The sequence below is a fragment of the Myxocyprinus asiaticus genome, chromosome 27 (assembly GCF_019703515.2).
Source record: "Myxocyprinus asiaticus isolate MX2 ecotype Aquarium Trade chromosome 27, UBuf_Myxa_2, whole genome shotgun sequence".
Classification (NCBI taxonomy): domain Eukaryota; kingdom Metazoa; phylum Chordata; class Actinopteri; order Cypriniformes; family Catostomidae; genus Myxocyprinus; species Myxocyprinus asiaticus.
In genome coordinates this window covers 29,525,763-29,541,643 of record NC_059370.1, presented here as the reverse complement: position 1 = coordinate 29,541,643, position 15,881 = coordinate 29,525,763, and positions in this window count along the sequence as shown.

Sequence of the window (15,881 nt, the reverse complement as noted above, 5' to 3'; positions counted from 1 at the left end):
TACGTCATTGTAACCTTGAATATTTTATTTATTTATTTTTAAAGAAAAGGAGTGACGAGTTTTAGTGGTAATCAACATTATGCTACAAATGCTTTTGATTATTATACTGTGCCCAGAATATTCCTTTAAGAGTCCAGTCAGGACGTTTAGCTCATCTCCTCGAAGTAACAACTGCATGTTTTCACTTTTAAGATTTTGTTTTTGTTTTTACTTTCAAGAGATGAACTGTTGGCTGGACGCTCTACACCTCTATTCTTCATAAACTGTTCTTCTTCACACATATTTTCACCTGACAGCACATGAATGTATGATGCATGTCAAAGGATTTAGAGAGCAATTTGGCTGGATTTGGGGCTGTGCTATGAGCCATAAGGTGCAGGATTTTTTTAAATGTCCCATATGCTATTAACCACAGACTGACACCAGCACAAACAAGCCTCACATAAAATTAATGCAGTCTCTCTTGTGCAACAATAGAGTTATATGATTCAAAGAGGTGCAATAAATGTCCAGTGCTGACTTTTTCTTTTTTCCTCTTGTGTATCCAAACTTCAGTTTAGAGCAGGCACAGCTGTAAACAGCATTTTAGATCTAAGATCTATCTCACTGCTCTTTAATTAATAACATGAGGACTCCAGTTCTGTCTCAGTGGTTGCGATGATCCAGAGACTGGGCTGCAGCTGTGTGTCCTCTTGTTCAACTTCTATCTCTCCATTCTGTCTGATTAAGCACAAAATCCTCTATCCTGAGAGAGAACCTAGTCTCCCTAATTCTCTGCCAAGCACAGACTGATACATCCTCCTCCACAATTAACTGTCCCCGGCACATCCCTGCAAATCAATCCCAGAGGAAAATTTTATTGGTCAAAGGTTGCTCTTTCAAATCTCAGGAAACTTAATTGAGATCTTAGGCATATATTTCATTTGAGTACCAACTGTCCCTCAAGTTGGTACTCACATGTACCGACTTGGTACATTTGGTGGTGTACTATAGTATCACCACGGGGCAGTGGTGGCTCAGCAGTTAAGGCTCTGGGTTACTGATCAAAAGGTTGGAGGTTCAAGCCCCAGTACGGCCAAGATGCCACTGTTGGGCCCTTGAGCAAGGCCCTTGACCCTATCTGCTCCAGGGGTGCTGTATCATGGCTGACTCTGCACTCTAACCCCAGCTCAGCTGGGATATGTGAAAAGAAGAATTTCACTGTATATGTGCAAATGTGTGAAAAATAAATATAATTATAAATTAATTATAAGTTTCTCCTAAAATTCCTTTGCAGAAATTAAAATTCCTAAGGATATTCTGTTTAAAATTCTTTTTTAATATTCAGATTTGATATCTTGGAAAATCTGAGCACAGTTTCTGATAAGGTAGAAATCTCTTCTAGATCGAGAGCAGACACATATGTGATTACTGTGAAACATCAGAGAAGCAGGAGACTTAAAGTGATAGTTCACACAAAAAATAATTTAGTCACCCACATGCCATTCCAGATGTGTATGACTTTCTGTCTTCTGCTGAATACAAAAAATATTTGTAAAAGTATATCTCAGCTCTTTTTGTTCATTAAATAAATGCAATTGAATGGTGGCCAGAACTTTGAAGGTCCAAAAAGCATATAAAAGCAGCATAAAAGTAATCCATAAGACTCCAGTGGTTAAATCCATGTCTTTAGAAGTGATCTGATAGGTGTTGGTGAAAAACAGATCTATATTTAAGTCTTTGTTTTACTATAAATCTACTTTCACACAGATCTCCATGCACATTCAGGAGAGTTCTTTTTCTGTGTTTTGCTGATTCGCATTCTTTGTGCATTTCGCCACAATATATGTTTAGCTCAATTGACAGCATTTTTGGCAAAATGTTGATCACAAAAAACATTTTGGCACGTTGCTTATTGATTTAAAAAGAAAAGCACAAATGTGTGGTAACAGTACACATGTACAGTGGAAGTGAATGGGGCAAGTCCATAAACATTAAAATACACACTGTTTCAAGAGTATAGCCATAAACATAATACATGTTAACATGATTTTAGGCATTACAGCGTTTAACAGATGTTGTGCAACAGGGTTTACTGTTGTTGTGTTGTCATATCAAATAAGTTGTAATATCATGTTAACACGTAAAGCCTAATGTTTTTACCTTGTGGCTATAGTTTTAAAACTGCATTTTAATGTATATGGACTGGCTCCATTCCATTGCAAATGTCTTACTGTAACCACGATTCTTGCGTTGTTCTTTTTTTTTAAATAAACGAGCAACGAGTCAAAATTATTTTTGTGGTAGTCAACATCATGCCACAAATGCCGGCAATTGTGCTAAACCTGCTGAACCTGGAACATTCGTTTAAACTCATTACTGTCTATGTCTGAGAACCCACTTAGAAATTAAAGAGATCTGTGATTTTTCTTCTCTGCAGAATTCCACAGAGCCAAAAACTGCATGCTGTAGAACAGGAGCTTTAACGTCTTTAGAGTCAAAATCCAGGTCATTGTTCTCCTTCTATTGAGAAATGATGAAGATAAATTAATCATCTCCAGGAGTTTGGATATTATGCAGTGTTGCCAACACTGTGTCAGGACTTATTATGAAGATCCATAACCACTGAGCTAGTTCAGTTCTGAGACCATTAACTGTCAGCAAGAAGAATCCAAATGTGAACCAGCTGTTTTTACACAACACTTCCTAAATGACCCACAACAATCACCTCAGGGGGGTTGGCACAACCTGAGTAGATTGTAAACTCCTGACCTCACAGGTACAATCCAAGCTGCAGACAACTTAAGCCAATCTACGTTAAAGGTGTTACAGATTTATGTGCATAGTTTGCCAGGGTGTTGAATGAAGTACACGTTGAAGGCTGTCAAAGCCAATGTCTTCCTCCAGAGTGCTGAGGCATAGAAGGAAGTTGCTTCTGTGGATTTTCTGGTATTTGTGACTCTGGGATCTGTCCCATTATGCATGAGTGCAATGCCAAAAATATTCTAGATATTTATCTACAAACTTTCTTTTAAAATAATCAAAAGCCAACAAATCTAGTGTAGTAAGGCTGTTTACCAAACCTGATAATACAATAAAATACTAAAAATGAGCATGAAGCACCAGTGGCAGAGGCAGGAGTTTTTCACAGGGGTGGCTGGGCAGGGGCCAGCAATCAGTCTGGATACAAAAACAGAGGGGAGTGGATACAGTGACACCCGGGATGGAGAGGTGCGGCGACCTTGGTGTGCACACATGTGAAGTCTCCTGTGTGTTGCGGTTGTACAGAGACACTTCCACCTCTAAAAAACTCAATTGTGCCCAAGACAAAATTATCAAAATAGCAATTGCTAGTGAGGTGGCCAGGCTTCGGTCCATGGTGGCCATGGCCAGGGTTGGGAGGGTTACTTTTGAAATGTATTCCACTACAGATTACAGAATACATGCTGTAAAATGTAATTTGTAACATATTCCGTTAGATTACTCAAGGTCAGTAACATATTCTAAATACTTTTGACTACTTCTTCAGCACTGGTAGATTTTTTCACTTGTTTTGACTATAAAAACTCTGCCAGTACAGTAAAACAAGATACACGTTAAAAATACATTCTCTGAAAAACCTAAATATCTTATGCAGTGTTGTTTCTAAAACAATATATATCAAACTGATCTTGTTTTAAGGATTTTTAGATATTTTTACAGGAAAACAATATAAAAATTATTATCAAGAATACGATTTTTGCCCTAATATCAAAGGTCTTACTAGAAAAAAAGAAATTATGATCCAATGTGAATTCTCTTGATAAAAAAATATGATCGTGCCTGGTAACATGTGCATGTAAAATGGCTTGAAATATCATTTTAGCTTAGCATAAAGCTGACAATTTACACAAGGTTTATTTCTATTTCTTCTGCTCCAAACTTACTTCAAACGTACTTCTCTGTCTGCTCGTATGAATGTAACACATCATAAGAAAGTGTTTCACCGCAGTTCAAATGCACTTTGGATCACATCATTTATATGTATAAATGTTTTCCATCTGAAAGGACTAAATATTAAATGAAACAAATGACAATAAAATGCAAAGTAATCTCTTCAGTAATCAAAATACTTTTTGAATGTAACTGTATTCTAAATACCAATTATTTAAATTGTAACTGTAGTGGAATACAGTTACTTATATTTTGTATTTTAAATATGTAATCCCGTTACATGTATTTCGTTACTCCCCAACCCTGCCCCTGGCCACCCCCTAGCTCCATTCCTGTGAAGCACCGCTTTGACCTTCACATGAAAAGCGTTTCAGATAGCACCACGAAATGGTGATTTTAAGAGTTTGCTTGGCAAAAAACCTGGAGGTGTGCACAGTAAACATTGAAAACATGTATTTGGGCTTAGAACATTCGTGCAGTACTAACAAATGTAGCACACATCTTATCTCTGGTAGGTCGGTGAACGAAATTTATGATTAATAAAGATTAATAAATGCTGTAAAAATATATTGTTAATTGTTTGTTCATGATACCTAATGCATTAACTAATGTTAATGAATGGAACCTTATTGTAAGGTGTGACCCAATTAGTCGTTTAGCAGATGCTTTAAACCAAAAAGACTTACAAATGAGGAACATAAACAATTTGTAACACAAAAGTCAACACTATCTACAGTATTGAAGTTCTCAGAGTGGATAGAGAAGTAGAAAGAGACAAGAAAAGTATTTTTATAATTAAAAAATAAATCCTTACCTTGTCCGCTGGTCACGCAAACAGCTTCATTGATTCTAATAGGAGCGATCCAATATTTCCGATCTCTCTGCTGAAGAAATAATTGTGAGCATCTAAACTACGATACAATTTCATCACCTTTCTCGCGTAGATGCTCAGTATCAACAACATGTCTGGATAAGTCACTTCAGGTAAACTTTTGATGTTCTTTGAGAAAATATGTTAACTCAGAGCCTTATTTAATGGATCTGGTAATGATACCGGAAATGCTTTAGGGCCAGTAGCATTCTAATTCCTTTGTAATTGTTTATATCCTTGAAATGGTCTAGCTGACTCTTTTAACGTCTCAGGATGCTCGTGGTGAATTTAAATTAAAGACGTATTGGGAAACAATAAGGTAAATATTAATAAATAAAAATAAATTATAAGACATTCAATATCTCTAATACCGTCAGACAGTTTTAAAATATATCTTGTTGCTTGTACCATGGCCAGATCTAAGTGGGGCTGGGGGGTGGGCATTGCCCCCCTAGACACACACACAGAGTCAGATGATGAAATGTTTTTAAAGGTATGCTTAATAGAAGCTGACACCTAAAGGGAGAACTATTGAACACCTGCCTTAAGTTACACACATATCCAGGGGCAACCTTGTAAAGGTGTGCATTTTACAAAAAGGGATTTACAGAAGATGAATTCTATATCCTTGATCTTCACTTTACGCTCACCCTTCCTCCAGCAGTTTCCATGAAACACTAGATTGAACTATTATCCCTTTGCTCATCTACTTGGATGCTGATAAACATGAACTTCTGACAAGTTCTTTGAGCTAAAGTGTCATGAATGTTCAGCCAATGAAAGATAAAGTGAGCTCAGTTTTCCACATCAATTTGGTCTGGACATACAAACAGAAATTCCCAGATGTAGAGGAACAGCAGCTGTCTGTGTGTGTTCATTCATTATGTATATGTGTATATTCAGTGTAATGAATGTATAGATATCGTATGTGTACTTATTTTTGTTTTGTATGATTCGGAGTGTAGTTGTCTCAATAGCTTGACCTATTATTTATTTGTGACCTGGGATTACATTGTGAGCTAATGGAAATATTAATTTTTGTACATTATGCACTCCAATTTTCATATGGTGGGAAAATCACAAAGATCCAATTATGCACAACAGGAATAATTCAAGATGAATTAAAGTATTAAAGCACAGGGCAGGAACAGAGAGTGCATGTTGCAAAGCTGCTTTGAGCACATGTTTATGATGTTAATCTGTCAGAATAGGAACCCTTCCGACTTTGATGAGCACATTGAAACTGCATGACAAATACCTCGGAAACCAAGAACCAGGAGACAAGCAGAAAGAGGTAATGTTGTTGTGACAATGTAGGGGGGTGGGAAAGGTTTGAATTAATATTATCTAGAGTATTCCTTTTGTACATAAGTATATCCTTCACAAAATTGCCTATAATGGGCATATGAAGCACAGATGAGTCTAGCTTCTAGCCAGAGCGACACTCTGTGAACTGAATACAAAAATGTATTTAGACCTAATGTTAACTCTCCACAGGCAATGGCCTGTGGAGAGTTAAACACAGATAGATAGAGATAGATCAATCAAAGCTAGGCAGAGCTTCAATTGATCTATCTCTATCTATCTGTGTTCTTCTTTGCCCTGTAATCATACTTTTGAATATGAGCTAAGGGAACAGTTTTTGTCCATTTCTTTCCCTTTATTCTTGCTCCAACCTATGTTTGTCTCATTTTGGCTGGAACTGCTGGAACAGAACAGGCCGCAGAATGCCTCGGTGAGTCCAGAAAGCTCTCAGCACTTTGTAATCTTTTAGCTTCTTCCCTAATGACTGACCTTAAGCCTCAGAGTTGTGGGAGATATTGTAAAACAGCAGGACAGCATGAAAACATTAGTCCTTGTTAGCAAAAATTGTGATTTCAGACATCATGGATAATATTACTTTGTAATTTGCCATTTTTAGGGAGACATTATTGAAAATAAAAGACCATAAAAATAACATCTGCATCTTTGTTGCAATGTTTGATCTAAAATATACACTGTGATGTGAAATTGTTTTGGTTACATTGTCTTGCAGAAATAAATTGAGATCAAACTCCTAGATGAGCTGTACCCTGGGTAAACAGGTATGCTGACCTCTTCTGACGTGTTAAAAGCAAAAATTTGTAGTTAAAACTTTATCCTATCCCAGGTTAACATGCAGTTATAGCTTTATGTAAGCCATTTGTAGGTTGATTTCCTGAAAAAGTGTAAACACTGTGATGCTGTCAAACTCTGTGATGCTATCTAACCATTGTTCTGTTTGTTTGTGCATCCTGACCAGCCCAACATAGCAACAATGGTACAACCAATGGCATGAGTTTGGGGCGGGACTATCTGTTTGGAACGGATGACAGGGGAAGGGTTCATAAAACTTTTTTAAAAAACAATTTTTTTTTATTTTTATAAGCCAACATACTGTTCTACTCTGGGTTTATTTTCCAAAATCCCAAAAACAAGAACAGAAGTATTAACTATAACTCCTCCTAGAGCTTTCAAGCTACATCCACCAAACTCAGCAAAGACCTTCAGAAGGTGTTTCTCAATGCAAAGAATGCAGAGAACAGACTTGCATTCTTATGAAGACCAGTCTTGCCAAGCTACCTGGGAAGAACTCAGAAGAACAAGAGGATGTAGAACGCATCTATTGAGAGCTTCAAGTTGTACTGCGATCTTCTTGTTGCACAATTGCCCGTTACAGCACATTTGTAGCCAGTGTGAATTCTGCCGGCATTATCACACACCAGTGACAGCATTATAATCATCACACCAGTAAAGTTTTTCAGGACTAGTGACACGTTAAAAGAATAAAGCCTTTAAACAAGTTTTCTCCATGTGTTTATTACTTTCTTAAAATCATGCCCAACAGAACAACACATTTTGACAGAATATAACAACTCTCACGAGCCGTCAGACTTTCGCAGGCTTGGAGAGGGAAACTCTTGAGGGAAAACACAACGATAAATGTCCTTCGTCTGCCACTGTAGTACTGGGTTCTTGGCCACAAGTCACCATCCGATGTGTCCTCGATATTCGGCCTGATTAAGAACATATCCAGGTAATTTTATGCATTCTCTGAACTTGCGTTCTTGAGTATTGGAATTTAACTTTGGCAGTGGATGATGACGTTGAACAAATCCACGAGAACGTAAGACTACAAAAGAATGCACATTTAGAAACAGCCAGACTGTTAGGGAATAGTGTGCTAGGACTTCTCTGATCTGAATTACAGTTTTCGCACAGCTGACAATAAAAAATCCCTACTATCTCATAGACTTCTATTGACATCCATCCATCTATCCATCCATCCACCCTTTTAAGTTAGCAGAATTCCTGCACAGAATTCAGTACACGCCTGGTTCATGCATCCTGCATGGGCTGGCTCAGCATTAAGATCTCTCACTATCACTAACTGGAAGTGCAGCTCATTGGGGAAATAATTTAAATGTTTTGTCTAAATAAGTTACATACAGAAACAAAATCATAACTGAGAAAATCAATAAAAGTCTCCATACGCTTCTTTATGAAAACAATTTCACACACAGGCACTCATGGACTTTTTGTGCTGGATGACATAATGGCATGACAGACTCTAGGGTCCAATAAGCTGGTGGTCCCAAAAAACATCCCGTGGTTATTCAGTGTGAGAAATAATTCAGCAAGCTCACTGAAGTCAGAACCTACTGATCCAAACAGGCTGTCATAAATCAGTCAACCAAATCTAATTCCTGCACACAGATAGAATTAATCCTCAAGTACCACATCTAAAAGCAATACGTCAAATGAAGTCATATTCCTTTGTGTGTGTGTGTGTGTTTGTGTGTGGCAAGCTTGCTTTCCCAGTTTGGATGGATCTACTTTAAAAGTTTGGGGGGAAACAGGAGAGGAGAATGCAAAACAAACACACAACACAAAACTTTTTTTTTTTTTTTGATCATGATAAACACAACATCTGAGTTGATGGATTGCTTTAAGCATGTGAATTAAAAACTGTCTGTGTATTTTGTTTAGAGAAAACCTAATACAGATTTATGGATGATGGAGGATGTATCTTGTTTGTAGTTTAGAGCGGATATTTGCAGAGGATCTCCCAACTAAGCAGTTCCAATGATGGATATAGCCATAAACAATAGGACACAAGTAAATAGATTTTAATAGCTTGTCATTTGTATCATTTCTGAACATGCCACTGAACAGTATGTGAATGTGAGTAGATGATAAAGATTACTTTAAATTAGATTCAACTTTATTGCCATTGTGCAGAGTATGAAATACAAAGCCAATGAAATACAGCTGACTTCCAACCAGAAGTGAAAATAAGGTTGTCTATTTTATTGCATAAGTCAAATGGCAAATGAGGTATAATTGGCATTGCGGTGTAAATGATCATTTACTTCTAAAAACGTGGTACAGAATATGTGCAAAGCCATAAATGTCAGCATTTTCACTTCCCTAATTAAAATGAGCAGAAAAGCAAATAATGTTTAATCAGGTGTAAATTTAAAGAGAGGCACAGATTTTGTTTCGGTGGTGGTGGCCAGGGCAACAGGGGAACATTCCCCTCCAATGTTCACATGAAACCTATGCCACTGGCAGGCTCTATTGTAACAACTTAACCCACAACTGTGACAACATGCCCCACAATTGGGTCAACATGTGTTGTTTTGAATTATATCTTTTTTTTTTCTGGGCAATTATGATGAAAGTGTTAAATAGCCTTTGTGTAGTCAAAAGTTTAAGTTATGTGGCTTTGGGTGACATTTAGCCCCTGTCTCCCCTATTTTTAAAAACAAAAACAGTTAAGAAGCACAAAATGATAAAAACATAAAAGGTAACATACAAAAATGGCAAAACATTGTTTTGGCTCCCATAAAAATGTGACAGCTGTTTTTCTTTTTCTTTCATTTTTTTTTCTTAGACCTGACTTTCATGAAAAATATCTTTGTCCTAGGAACACATTTAAACATTTTGGGAAAAATCTGTCCCCCATAATATAGTTGTTTGTGTGTGGTTGGATTATGTTCGCTTGTTTACCCAAGAGAGCTATAACAAAAATATGATGATAGTGAACATTTACTTTGGAGGGTAGGATCCACAAAAAAAATTTTTGTAATTATACACAATCCCGTTTCAGAAAATTTGGGACAGTATGGAAAATGCTACAAAAACAAAGAGGATTGATTTATAAATTCTATTCACACTGTATTATATTGAAAGCACAACATCAACAAATTATTTGGTGTTTTACACAAATTTCAAATCAGATGATGGCGCAGCTGTAAATACCTATAGAATTGAGATCTAGGAATCCCAAAATGTTGAACCAAATTTTCAAAAGATCTCAATACACCACTCTCATATAGGTCACAGAGTGTAGTAACCCCCCCTCACAATCCACTCTGACCAGCAGAAAGGGGACTTATTAATACATAATTTAGGGTTCAGCCATATGCTTGAGGCAACATTTAAATAAATGTCAGAATTAAACACTCTGGACATTTTTGTCCATAACGAGTGCAACTTCGAGATAACAAGGTGTAACTTAACCTCTCCGGTTAGTTTGATAGAAAGGCTTTGCAATGGCGAAATAGGGGTAAGAACTTCTCGTTCAATACAAAACCAGGGAGGGGCTCTCTCAGGTGGAAGCATCCAATGAGCCAAATATCTGAGACCGAATGCGTAATAAATCAAACAGAATCTTGGGTAGGCCTAGCCCACCTTTGTCAGTCGGCCTATGTAACTTACTGAAGTGTACTCTGGGACGTTTACCATTCCAAATGAAGGACTTCACTATGCTATCAAATTGCTTGAAATAAGAGAGGGGGACATCTACAGGGAGAGATTGTAGCAGGTAGTTAAATTTTGGAATACAATTCATTTTAATAACATTAACCATCCCAATCATAGAAAAATGTAATGAAGCCCACCTGTCCACATCGCTCGAAAACCTTTTTATTAAGGGGTCAAATTTAACTCTAACTAAATCTGCTGGGAATAAAATGCCCAAATACTTAATGCTCTGTTTGGGCCACTGGAAGGCGCCCTGCTAGAAAGTCGTTACTGGGCGGTATGCTGTCAGAGCCAAAGCTTCGGATTACACCAATTGACTTTGTATCCTGAGACACAAAGGAAAGGAATTAATAATTCTGTGGAGGCAAGGCATAGATCTAGTAGGGCCAGAGACAAATGATAAAAAAATCATCTGCGTAAAGCAAAAGTTTATGCGCCATACCTCCCGCCACCACCCCTGGAAAATCATCCTCCTTTCTTATCGTAGCTGCTAATGGTTCCAGGGCCAGAAAGAACAATAAGGGGGAAAGAGGACAACCCTGACAGGTGCCCCTATCCAGAGTAAAATAATCTGAAATTAATCCATTTGTTTGTAACGCTGCTACCGGGTGTCTATAAAGTAACTTAATCCATACAATAAATGTTTTCCCGAACCCGTATATTTCCAAAATCTTAAAAAGATAATCCCATTCTACCATATCAAACGCCTTTTCGACGTCAAGTGAGATGGCAGCGACCGGAGTCTGATCATTCGCCTCTGACCGCATGATATTGATGAAACGCCTAATGTTATCAGAAGAGCTACGGCCACAAATAAACCCCACCTGATCTATATGTATAAGAGATGTCATAACTTAATCGGTTAGCCAGAATTTGACAATATTTTTACATCTAACTGGATCAGGGAAATTGGACGGTAACTCTTACACTCGCTTGGATCTTTGTCCTTTTTAAGAATCAGACTGATCCGGGCTTGTGTCATGGTTGGCGGAAGCTTTCCATTCTTTAATGATTCTGTATAAACTTCTAACAAATGTGGAGCCAGTTCTGTAGCATAAGATCTAAAAAATTCAGCGGCAAAGCCATCTGGCCCCGGAGCCCTGCCTGTAGGCAAGGCCTTAATTACCTAGCCAAGCTCCTCCAAGTTTATCTCAGAGTCAAGAGAATTTTGTTTAGCTCAGTCGTCAGTTTAGGGAGTTCTAATGGTTCCACAAAGTTCCTAATATATTTATCAGTAGATGAAGACGTGGAACTATAAAATTAAGGCAAGATTCTTTAAAAGCATTATTAATATCAATGGCCAAGGTAAATATTTCCCCACCAGCAGATTTCACTGAGGGAATGGTAGAAAAAGACTCTCACTTCTTTATGTATCTAGCCAAAAGCTTCCCTGCTTTGTCCCCCGACTCAAAGTATGACTGTCTTTCCCTGAATAGCCAAAACTCCACCTTCCGTGACAAAATAGTATTATATCTGTATTTCAATCGGGTAAATTCTCTGAGGCCTTCAGACAACATTCAGTCCTTCAGCTCTGCCTCGGCACTTTTAATATTCCCTTCCAACTCCACGAGTTCTCGTGCTTTGGATTTTTTGGTGAATGACGCATACTGTATGTTCCGGCCCCTAAGAACTGCCTTAAGTGTCTCCCAATTTACGCCCACAGAGGATATTGAGGACCAATTGGTCTCTATTTAAACATTAAGTTCAGCCTTTAACATTTGTTGAATTACAGGATTTTGCAAAAGGGATACAATAAAGCTGCAACTATATGATTTATTTTTCTCCGTGTGTGGCAATACCTCTAAACTCACCAGGGTGTGATCTGAGACTAAGATGTTTCCAATTGAGCAATCAACAACAGATTTAATGTGGGAATTAGATATATATATAAAAAAAATCTATTCTAGAATAAATCTTATGGAATGATGAAAAAAAATTATAGTCCCTACCAGATGGGTTCAAAATACACATCCTGAGAAGCATCAATGTTGCTCTTGGGGGTTTGCACACTTTTGCTTCACTATGATCAAGGACTGAGTCCATCAAAAGATTAAAGTCTCCTCCCAATATTATATCATGAGGGGTGCCAGTAGCTTGCAACATCCCTTCAAGATCTATAAAAAAGCCCTGGTCATTAGAGTTAGGTGCGTAAATATTAGCCAAAATCAACCTTTGCCCCTGAATTTCTGCTAAAACAATAATGACTCTTCCTAACTTATCTTTAGACATTTGAATTGTAGATGTTTACTTATCAGTGTAATGACTCCCCTGCACTTACTCAAGCCAGCACTAAAGAAAACATGCCCAACCCATATCTTCCCACATTTTTCAGCTTCCTGTGGGGAAAGATGCGTTTCTTGAAGAAACACTATATCATATTTCTTACATTTAAGAAAAGAATAACCTTCCTGGGGCCTGGGTAGCTCAGTGGTAAAGATGCTGGCTACCACCCCTGGAATTTACTAGTTCACTAGTTTGAATCCAAAGACTCCAGCCAGGTCTTCTAAGCAACCAAACTGGCCCGGTTGCAAGGGAGGGTAGAGTTACATGGGGTAACCTCCTCGTGGTCGCTATAATGTGGTTCGTTCTTGGTGGGGTGCATGGTGAGTTGAGCGTGGATGCCGCGGTGGATGCTGTGAAGCCTCCACATGCGCTTTGTCTCTGTGGAAACACGCTCAACAAGCCACATGATAAGATGCGTGGGTTGACAGTCCCAGATGCAGAGGCAGCTGGGATTCGTCCTCCACCATCTGGATTGAGGTGAATCACTACGCGACCACGAGGACTTAAGAGCACATTGGGAATCAGGCATTCCAATTTGGGAGAAAAAGGGGGAAAAATCCAAAAAAATAAAAATAAAAAAGAATAACCTTCCTTCTTTATATGGGGTGCCCCAGCCCATTCACATTCCATGTGGAGAGAGATAATCCACTCATATTAACATCATGCGAGAGTCTCCGTGACAACTTTGCCGTCGGATTGCTCAAGTCTGGTGCTTCTATACACATTTTTTGAGACAGAATTACACAGCAAAAAAACAAACTCCAGCCAATAAGCAGAATAAACACAAAAAACGTGTAGATTCATCCACATAACGGTCCCTAAGGTGTGTTCGTCCACAGAACAAGCTCCAGCCACTAGCAGAACCAGCACAAAAAAAAAAAAAGTTCAGTTCTTCGGGCAGTCAAACTAATGTTCAGTAAGCCGGCCCATTCGGCCGATACATGAATGCAACAAAAGACCCAATCACTCCAATGTCCTGCAAGAGATATTCCACAAAACAAACTCCAGGCCACAGGAGGCATAAGCACCAAAAACGTGCAGATTTATCCACAAGCTGTCCCGAAGAATTATATTACACAAAACAAACTCCAGCCGCTAGGCGGAATCAACACAAAAAGAAACAAAGAAGGCATCCAGCTTCCTCGGGCAGTCGAGTGTATGTTCAATGAGTCAGGACCACTAGGCAGTAACATGAAAATCACCAAATGGCTTATTCACTCCAATGTCTTTATGAAAGACAATGCTTGCTGTGGGCATGTAAATTCTCTATGGTCATCCTTAGTATCTATTCTCAGTTTGGCCGGAAACATCAGTGCAAAAGCGACCTTCCGTTGATGTAAAAGATTCTTGCATTCCTTGAATCAATCACGTTTCTCTCTTGTTGAATTCGCAAAGTCTGGGAACAAGAAAAGGCTGTGGTTCTTCCAAGAAAGCCTTCCTTTACTCCTCGCCTCGTGTAACACGAGATCTTTATCGGATGATCTCAGAAATTTGGCCAGAATTGATCAGGGCCTGTCTCCCTCAGCGGATCTCCGAACTGTGAGCTCGCTCGATTTCCAGCTTATGGCCTGTTATGTCGAGCAGACTCGGAAAGAGCTCGTACCATATCTCGGCCTACCTCGTACTCAGGAATTCCAACAATTCGGACGTTGTTTCATTGATTAGGATTCTCCAAATCCTCCAGTTTTTCCCAAACGCGTTGCTAGTCTGTCTTGGTCGCTAGCGGGTTAGCAACTAATTCCCTCTACAATGACTCCAGATAATCGATCCGTTTTTCAACATCCCCTATCCTTGTAACCAACTCAGTGAATTTCGTCTCCATGGAAGTGATCGATCGACGTATTACAGACAGATCCTCCAAGTCTGCAATGACCTTTGCCAGCATTGCAGACTTACTCGACAGCTGACGCTGAATGTCTCCCGCCACACCATCCAAACTGAGTCCCTGGTCTGCGGCCCTGTCAGGGGTATCAGCTTAATTAATTAATTAAGCTTGAGCACGTAAGTGTTTTTTAATATCTCCAGAGCCCAAGGATTTTGAATTCTTTGACATACTGTCTTCATAAAACAGTTAAGAATCAGGGTGTATCGAATCTCACCGGTTTATGACATATAAAGTATTAAAAACTAGCAAAGTGCGCAGAGTTCGCTGTTCACACGTCCGAACCTCACATGGCATCACGCGACTCTCTGATCCCCTCTTGTTAAGATGCATAGAGCTCATTATATTCAGTACAATGTTTCAACATGGAGAAACAAATGTTTGTTTGGTTAGTAAACCCGTAGCAGCACGCATAACAACTCTTTTTGCCTTTCTCCCCTAAATGTTCTGGAATTGTGCCATTCCTCTGATGCAGGAGACCCACTGAAAGCCTGCTGTAAAGAAAAACTGGCAATGGATAGCTGCAGCCTTGGAGGGTTCCAAAACCAATTTGACAATTCAAATGCACAGACTTGACACATATTTGGTATTATCCAGCATTCAAAACAACAGGCCTCCCTCGAACACAAAAGCAGCGCTAGAATTTTCTAAAAAGTCTGAACAACTGAAATCAATTGCAATCAATTTGCCTGCTGAAAAAATCTGTTTGAAATGAAAGCAAAGATGATTACATTTGTAATCTGTGCCATCCAAATGGATTCAAACCTCTCAGCTGGGTCATTCAAGAATTCAGACTTCACATTTTTGTGCAAATTCCAAACTTTGAGCAAAAAAAAAAAAAAAAAAAGAAAGAAAAATAAAAGAAGAAAAATCAAGTCCAATTTGTTGCGAGGACACAAACTCTATAGAGAATAAGTGTTCACACAGAGCTGCACGACAACAACAAGAGCTGATATTTATCACACTGCTTTTCTGAAACAATGTGAGAAATTCTCCACCCAGAATGCTTTCAGGCACATGTCTGCAAATCCTCTTGAGCTGGTCCCTCTCTATACCCTCATTCTCTTGCCTTCCATCACCACTAGGTACAGAGCTCACATTGTTATTAACCGCCCCTCCTGCAGCCCTCCCTTGCTTTCCTAGTTT